Raw genomic sequence first — 8471 nt, 5'->3', positions numbered from 1 at the left:
CAATAATTGTGTTTTGAGAGTGTATTCTCGAGATGAGGAGTGTGGAGCATATGCACGTTCGAGAGCAAGCTAGAGTTCTTGAGAGGTGGTACCTTGTACATGTCGAAAAGATGCTTCTGAAATTGTGGAGATTATCAACATGTGTACGTGGGCATCATTAGAAACCAAAATAGAGTAGTTAGGGTTGTCTCTTGGTTCAGGTTTCGGATCAGCAGCTGTGGCTGCTGCAGCAGGAAGTTGTTTTGCAGGGCACAAGATTGTACCGTCTACATAGTCATAAAGATTGTTTGTAAGAAGAAAGGGTTTGATCATGGCTTTCCAATATGCGTAATTGGTTGGAGAGAGGGTAAAAGCAAACTTATGAGTGTTGTGAGAATGCTTCTCAGCAGTAGTGAAGCTAGCGAGAAGAGCCATGGAGAATGATTAGCAGCTGACAATCGATTGTAGGAGAAGATGATTTGATCGACAATTGTGTGGCCGACATAATTATTTTTAGGGTTAGATCCTGCGCTCTGATACCATAACAGAATTGTAATCTGTGTTATATTATTAATGATGTACACGGTTCAATATTATATATGTATATACTAATTACATTTAGATACCCTCTATTCTATCTATATTATAAATATTCTAATAGTGACCGCTTCCCATTCCTTCTTGCTCTCCCTTTGTTGACCGTTTTTTTGCTCCCCCCGCTTGCGTCTCGGGTACCATTTCTTGTGTGGTATTTTGTTGCATTGTAGCGAATGTGTTGAAAAGGTTTTGTGGAAGGGTTGTAGGGAATTGTGGTGGGGTGAGGCGGGATTGAAAAAGATGCCGGAAATTGGAAGTTGGAGTGTGCCTTGAGTGTTGAGGATGTTCACGTACAACTCACATTGTGCAAAACCGAGAGGCCGAGATGTATTTGTGTTTGGAGGAGGAGTGTTGGGGTTTTGATCCATAGTGATGAAATGAGAAATTGTTTGATAATTTATAAAATAAGATGAGAGAAAGAATTTGGATTGTAGGTAAAAAAAATAAATTTAGATGTGTATATATAGGTGTAAAAATTAGAATTAAAGTTGAATTTTTTATTTTTTTATTTTTTATTTTTTTACATTTTTGACCGTTTAAAAACGGTTCAATTTATTACCGTTTGAGAAATTCTATCACAAATGAAGTCGTTTCTACCTCTTACCACACTAACGCCACCTAACGAATGTCGGATAACGCCTGTCGGGGGTGGTATAGCCGGCGTTATACCGGCGTTTTTTGTGTGCCATGTCGGATTAACGGGACTTCCCGTTGCCCGCTCCCACCCGTCTAACGCTTAGTTTTTTGAAAGGTGTTCTTTGAGAGAAGTTATTAAATCATATAATAAAATCATAACAACTTCATGAATATTATATTAGTGGCAAATTTATAGATAACGGGCAATTTGAAAATCCCTTGCAGTAAATGAGATGCATTGTCTTGTATGTTTTCAGCACCCAAAAAAGCAAAAAGGTATGTTGTAGAATACACCGTGAATATAACCATCAAGAAGCCAAATAAAATAAGCATGAAACACTAGTACTAACGGCTACAAATCTACGCTGAAAACGGCCACGAAAATAAATCTAATCTTTCATGTTTTCTAGAAAGAAGAAAATAGCATCAACAAGAAGCGAAAAAAAAAAGCATGAAACACAAAGCTACAAATGTGCACTAAAAACACCAGCGTTACATAGATCCAATCTCTGAAGTTGTACACAAGAAAAGGGTGCTCTCACGCTGACTGGGAAACAAACCACTACATGCTATGAAAAATTTACCACTATACGTTAAGGGTTCAAAGAATTGAAGTTAAGTGGTAGATGGAATTATTCTTAATATTTTTTAATGAAGTCAATTAAGAGACGCTTGATGGTATTTCTCCTAAAAATGTTTACAGATAAATCCATTGTTATATGTTCTATCATTTAACCAATTTTCCACCAAGTAGATGGAGTTCAATGCAAGCAATACATAGAGATTGGTAAGTTAACGTTAGATTATTAGCTTATTGCTTGATAGATCATGCTCTTCAACAATCCAAAGATTGCTGCCGAATTAACACACAATCCCTTGCCAAATTCTGGAATTCCTGGATTGGAAGTCATTGTAGAGTACATTTGTGTAGAAAGGACTTGTTAGTTTGTTCATATATTCTTTATATTATGGAAAACTTTGTAAGTAACCTTGAAAAAAAAGCATGGTAGTAACAAGTATATATAATAGGATAATATCCAAGCACTAACCTTGTAATAATTACAATAAGAATTGACCTAGTAAAATAATTCAGTAGAAGAGACAATGTTAAGTACATTATGAACATTCGGGATGTCTTATTTCACACAACGCTACAATGGTGTTGGTGGCAATGTTATTGATAAGGGGGAACTAAAAATTCCTGCCAAATACAAGTGAAGTATGGTTTTGCATGACTATGTGTGTTCAACCCTTTGCAAATTTGCAATGGACACCACCACCTTCACATAAATCCAATCTTTGAAGCTATCATAAAAGTGAAAAAAAGCATGTCTCCCACGGCGATTGAGAAGTAGAGTGCCACATGCTATCCAAAATCCACTAGCAAAACCAGTTCCCCCACCAATATAGAACCATCCCCAAAATTCATCTACGTCCTCTCCATCACCCTCACTTTCACAAATGATGGATGGTAATTTTGAATCTTCATCTCCAGGACAAGCTTTGGTAAGAGGAGGTCCACAGAGTCTTACATTTCCCTTGTATCTTGAAGGTTCAAAGGATTGGAGTTGTGTGCTAGATGGAATCCTCCCTGACAAGTTATTAAATGACACATCTAGGTCATTCAGTAAAGTCATCTGAGACATGCTTGATGGCATCTGCCCTGAAAAACTGTTTCTAGATAGATCCAAAGTTAACAGCTTTTTCATCTGATCAATTTCCCGTGGAATCTCTCCAAGTAGAGCGTTCTTTGATAAGTTTAGTGAAACCAGTTCATGGAGATTGGTAAGTTCATATGGGATTTGACCTGTTAAATTGTTGCTTGACAGGTCTATGCTCTTCAGCAATGCCAAATTCCTTATGAATTCACGTTCATCTCCTTGCCACACGATCATTGCATGATCAAAATACTCCTTGTAAGAGGGATAAATCAGAACCGTAGCATCATATGATGGAATTGAAACGCGATGTACGTTTTGTGCCGATAAGACTCCTTCCTCAACCATGCTCGTAAGATTATTCAAACATGAGGGGATGATGCCATGGAGTTTGTTCATTGACAAGTCCAGAATACGAAGATTTGGTAATGACATAATTGCAAAGGGATGGTTCCAAAGAAGTAGTTTGATGTTAGGATAAGAACATACAACCTTGATAAATTTTCACCAATCCAAACAGGCACATCACCAGAAAACTTGTTGGCCCCCAAATTCAACAAATTTAAACTTGTGCAATTCTTTAATGCCAAAGGCAATTCTCCACTGAAGTTGTTCTTGTATAAATCAAATACCTCAATTTTAATCAAAGATTCAACAGAGGAAGGAAGCCTTCCAAAGAGACTGTTGTGTCCTAGATTGAGAACTTTAAGTTCTTTGAAATGCCACAAACAATCTGGGATGTGTCCCATTAGAAAGTTATGGGACAGGTCAAGAAACTCTAAAAACCCATCGACAATTTGGCATAAAAAGAAGATTCCTCCATTGAATTTGTTTTTGGAAAGATTTAATAAGACCAAAGTGGAAGAAACATTCGGTATTGGACCAGAAAAGTTGTTGGAGCTCATATCTATCACCGAATTGCCATCAAAATTTGATGATAAATCTGGTATTTCCCCACTGATGTTGTTGGAAGAGAGATTCAAATATCTTAATTGTGAAGGCCACATATCCCAAAATTCTAGAGGAATGGTGTCTGAAATTCTAGAATTGGAAATATGAAGACGGGTGAGATTTTTCAGTGCATGAATCCATTTGGGGAAGCCAGGCCCTAGCTTGCAAGAGCTTAGATCAATAGACTTTACATAAGAAAGGCTTGATATGTGATCTGTGTAAGGAACTCCTTGGAGTGGGTTTTCTGAAAGATCTATACTAATAAGCTTGGACTTTCCAATGTTTTCAGAGATATCACCTCTAAGATAATTGAAAGAAACATCCACAATTTCAAGCCTTGGTAGTTCCCACAATTGCTCACTTATACTTCCATTTAATTTATTCCTAGATAGAGTCAATACTTCTAGGGAAGAAAACTTTTGGATATCATCAGAAATAGACCCTGTAAATTGGCTTGTTGAAGCCTCCAACGTTTGTAGAGTAAGTGATGCGCATCCAGACAAGTTTTTGAGCAAATCAGGAAATCTGACAACAGCAGAGTTGTTATTGAGTGTCAAACTTTCCAAACTACAGAGGTTACCAAGATATTTGGGTATCCCATCTAACATGTTGCTAGAGAGATAAAGATTGCGAAGCTTATTGCTGGTTAAGGGAAACAACCAATGATACATGGATGAGGTGAGACTGTTGTTTTGGAGATCAAGGGTAACAACAGATGAAGAAGAGTTGAGAAATGAAGAATATGGATACATGACCTGTGACAGCTCACATCCCGCTAAACTTATAATTGATAGTTTTGGGAGACTCGGAATTACATTTACCCAATGATTTGCTGTGGCTAGTGAAATTCCATCCATAACAAGCTCCTCCAAATTAGACATATGAGACAACCACTCTAAGTTTTCAGCTCTACAACTTCCAATGGAACCAAGGAGAAGTCTTTGCAAGCTAGTGAGGTTTCCTAACTCTGGAGGAATGGTTCCATAAAGAGAGTTATCGGAAAAGACAAGGAATGTTAATTTTGTCAATGAACCAACAGACTTTGGAATGGTTCCATAAAGAGAGTTACTGTAAAGATCAAGGTATGTTAATTCAGTCAAGGAGCCAATGGACCAGGGAATAGTTCCATTAAGATTATTGTTTCCGAGGATAAGGCGCGTTAAAAGAGCCAAGGAACCAACTGACCTGGGAATGGTTCCCCTAAGATTATTGCTGCTGAGGTCAAGGTACCTTAATCGAGTCAATGAACCAATGGATGTGGGAATGGTTCCATGAAAAAAATTGAGGGAAAGATCAAGATGATTCAGATAGCTGAAATTAAGCAACGAAAGGCTAATCTCACCTACAAGATCACAGACTGTAATTCCAAGCTGTGTGACATGACCTGTTTGCTTGTTGCACATGACTCCTTTCCATTGACAGCAGTCATCTTCATCGGCTCTCCATGTAGAGAGACAACCTTTGGGGTCTTGAAGGTTTTCTTTGAATTGAAGGAGGGCATGTCTCTCCTTATCCAAACACTTGTTTATAACACCATTAGCATCATCTCCTCCTCCTTCCACCGCTACTAACTGGTTGGCAGTTGTAGTTTCAACAAGGTTTAGAAAGAGAAGTGAGAAAAATATAAAAACACAAGGATGCATAATGTAAATGAAAATCTTGGTGATTTTTTGTTTGTATTGATGCATATATGGACTGCCTTCCCTACGAGGGTATATATCTTGTAAAGATCAAGATATCTCGACAGCGGAGATGAAGGATTCAAGTGAATGGCCTCATATTGATGGTTTATTTGTGTGGGACATTCGATACTTTATTCTCTAAATCTGAACCAAACAATAATAAAGATAAAAAAAACTGGAATTATTTGCCCCCAAGTAACGTTCAAAGACTTGCAAGTCTTGGTAGTTGGTATTAATTCATATACGACTTACAAGACTTCCTATACTTCATTTTGTGATTATATTAATTAAATCTGTGAGTTTGTTTAAATGGACCCAAGTCAATCCATGTTGACTTAATAGTTAATACATTCACTTTTACATTGTTAAAAATAGAAATTATTGAAAGTGCTACTAGCAGCGACTCTAAGGAAGGAGGGAGTCATTCCCTCCCTAACCCACTGAACCCACTGCCACATCACTTTTTCTCTTTTATTTTTCTTCATCTTTCCCAACCCACAACACATGAAACCCTATCTTTTTTAATCCACTCAACTCATTCAATTAAAAAAAATACAAATCAATCAAGGTAAAATTTTTTAATTAGCAATAGAGTTAACGCCGGTACCACTCCCACTTCAACGAGTTGTTTAATTGGTTTCACTAACCCACTTCATCATCTTTCTCTACTTTCTCTCTCTCATTTTCTCTTGTACTATATGTTTTAAAACCTGTACCTTAGTTGTTTTGTATTGTTTTTAATTGAGTGGGTTGAGAAAGATAGGAATGACTCCCTCCTCCCTAAAATAGAGGGTAAGAAAATTTAAATTTTTATTATACTAAAAAAACTATATGATTACTTTTAATACATCATTTAAACTAAATTTTTTAACATCTTTATTAACTACAAAAACTAAAGAGCTGAAGACCACACTTTTTAGACCATCCCTACCTTTGGCACTATGTTAAGCTTACAAATTAACTTTTCCACAGACAAAACAATTAAAATAGCAACACTCACTACTAACATACATTGTTATGTAATTGAAACGATGATGATTTGAAAATGAAGTTTTTTAATCACCAAAAAATGTTATTTTGAGAACCAACTAAGATGAAGAAAAACAAAATGAAATTAGTTATTGTGAGAACGTACTAACACTCGTCCTGATCTCCAAAGATGAAAACCAAAGTGATCCACTTTTTATCCCATCTGGTTCACTCTTAGTCTGGGGCCTGGGCATTAGTCCTGTCCGTTTAGTCAAAGATTTTTATTTATTCATTGTCAATTGAATACATCATGCATAGATTAGTTATACATTATTAATTTCCCATACATTATCAAACTGTAATAATTCTTACCTTATCACAGTTACTGCTTTTGAGCTTTCTACAATATAGAGTATTATTAAGTACTAAATATTAACAAGTTTGTTTGTTTTTAGTTGTAGACTTTTAGTCAATTAGTCTCACATTAATATGGTTCTAATAGGAACTTGCCTGTATTCTTGAGCAGATAATTAATCTCCCAATAACCGCAATGGTCTTATTTTATTAATTGCATGACAAGAAAAATAAACTATGGAGCACTAAATTTATAGTGTCCTGCTAAACACAATCCCAAAAAAAACTCAAAATAAGTAAACTGAAATTAAAACAAATACTTTCATAAAATATACCTATCTCCTTGCTACCCAAGTAATTATCTTGTTGGGTAAGCAATTATCCCCTGCACCTCTGGTAAATCTTACTAAACCGTCCCAAACTTGGATGCACACTCAAATTCGTATCATTACTCCCCTCCCAAAGACGCACCAATGGCCGGTCCATTGTTTTTTACTACTAGGGGCAAGACAAAAATTTTATGCCCTTGTATATTTACCGTACGATAGAGAAAACATATATATAAAAAAAATTATAAAATCAAAAATGAAGTAATTTTTATAACCAAACAAATAATACAAACAAAACCTACAAAAATCACTTAAAACGATGTTTTCGTGCATTTTTCGAAGAAAAAACATCTTTTATTTTAGATTAGTCAATATTTTTAAAAAAGTCACTTTCAATACTTAAAAAATACATTCAATCTTTCTTAAGTCATCATACTTCGGAGATACGACAAAAGCTTCAATTTTGAGCACCTAATGGTTGGTTGTTTTCGGGGAAACATATTAAAAACTTAAAAAATCTAGTTATAAAAACTAAATAATGAAAGATACAACATGACCAGATTTTATGAAATAAGGCCTCTAGAAATCAGATATTTGATTAGAAATGATCTTTAGGCAGCAAAGTCAGAAATATAGCTCCTGTTTCACATAACATAAACAATAACACAAAAGTTTAGAAATAATATTTAGACAACAAATATTGAAACAGTATTGTAACATTCGTAAAATTCTTGAAAATTTTAAACTTTTTAAACAGTCACAAAACCATCATTTATTACAATTTGTTTTCAAAATAAGTTTCACATAAGAGAAATCCCAAAATCGTAAAACAAAACATAAGGAGGTGCACAATCACGCCATCGCCTTGCCGCGATCCCCTAAGGTACCTGAAACACAATCCAAAACTGTAAGCCCAAAGTTTAGCGAGTTTCCCCTAAAATACCGATGCATAACAAAGAGCACAAATATAATAACAACATGTGATGGGTCCACAACTTAACAGACTCAATTACCCCTGAACCCACAACATAAGTTTGGCTTACCCTCAGCCCAAAGCTTATGTCTGGCTTGCTCCCCGGCCTGATCAGTCCTTGGACTGAACATCACTAAGACCTCAGTACGAGTCTGGCATGCCCTTTCCGGCCCTCAGCCCGTATATGGAATGCTCATGAGTCCTCAATATGAGTCTGGCATGCCCTCCCTGTCCCTCAGCTCATATCTAGCATACTCCAGGGTTGTTGGCTACAGCACGAAGCAAGACAACCTCAACCCACCTCATACAATATGTCGGCATATAACAGATAATATCATATACA

General features: G+C 36.1%; 1 pseudogene; it reads right to left on the bottom strand.

The window, feature by feature from the left end:
• Window positions 1-2248: 2248 nt before the first annotated feature.
• On the bottom strand, window positions 2249-5519 carry LOC145121168 (receptor-like protein EIX2; annotated as a pseudogene).
• Between the last annotated feature and the right edge of the window lie 2952 nt (window positions 5520-8471).

This window comes from Lactuca virosa, chromosome 6, assembly GCF_052849685.1.
Source record: "Lactuca virosa cultivar CGN04683 chromosome 6, Lactuca_virosa_CGN04683_v6, whole genome shotgun sequence".
In the NCBI taxonomy this organism is placed as follows: Eukaryota; Viridiplantae; Streptophyta; class Magnoliopsida; order Asterales; family Asteraceae; genus Lactuca; species Lactuca virosa.
Note: the sequence above shows the minus strand (reverse complement) of the source record. Positions and strands in the feature narration are given on the sequence as shown.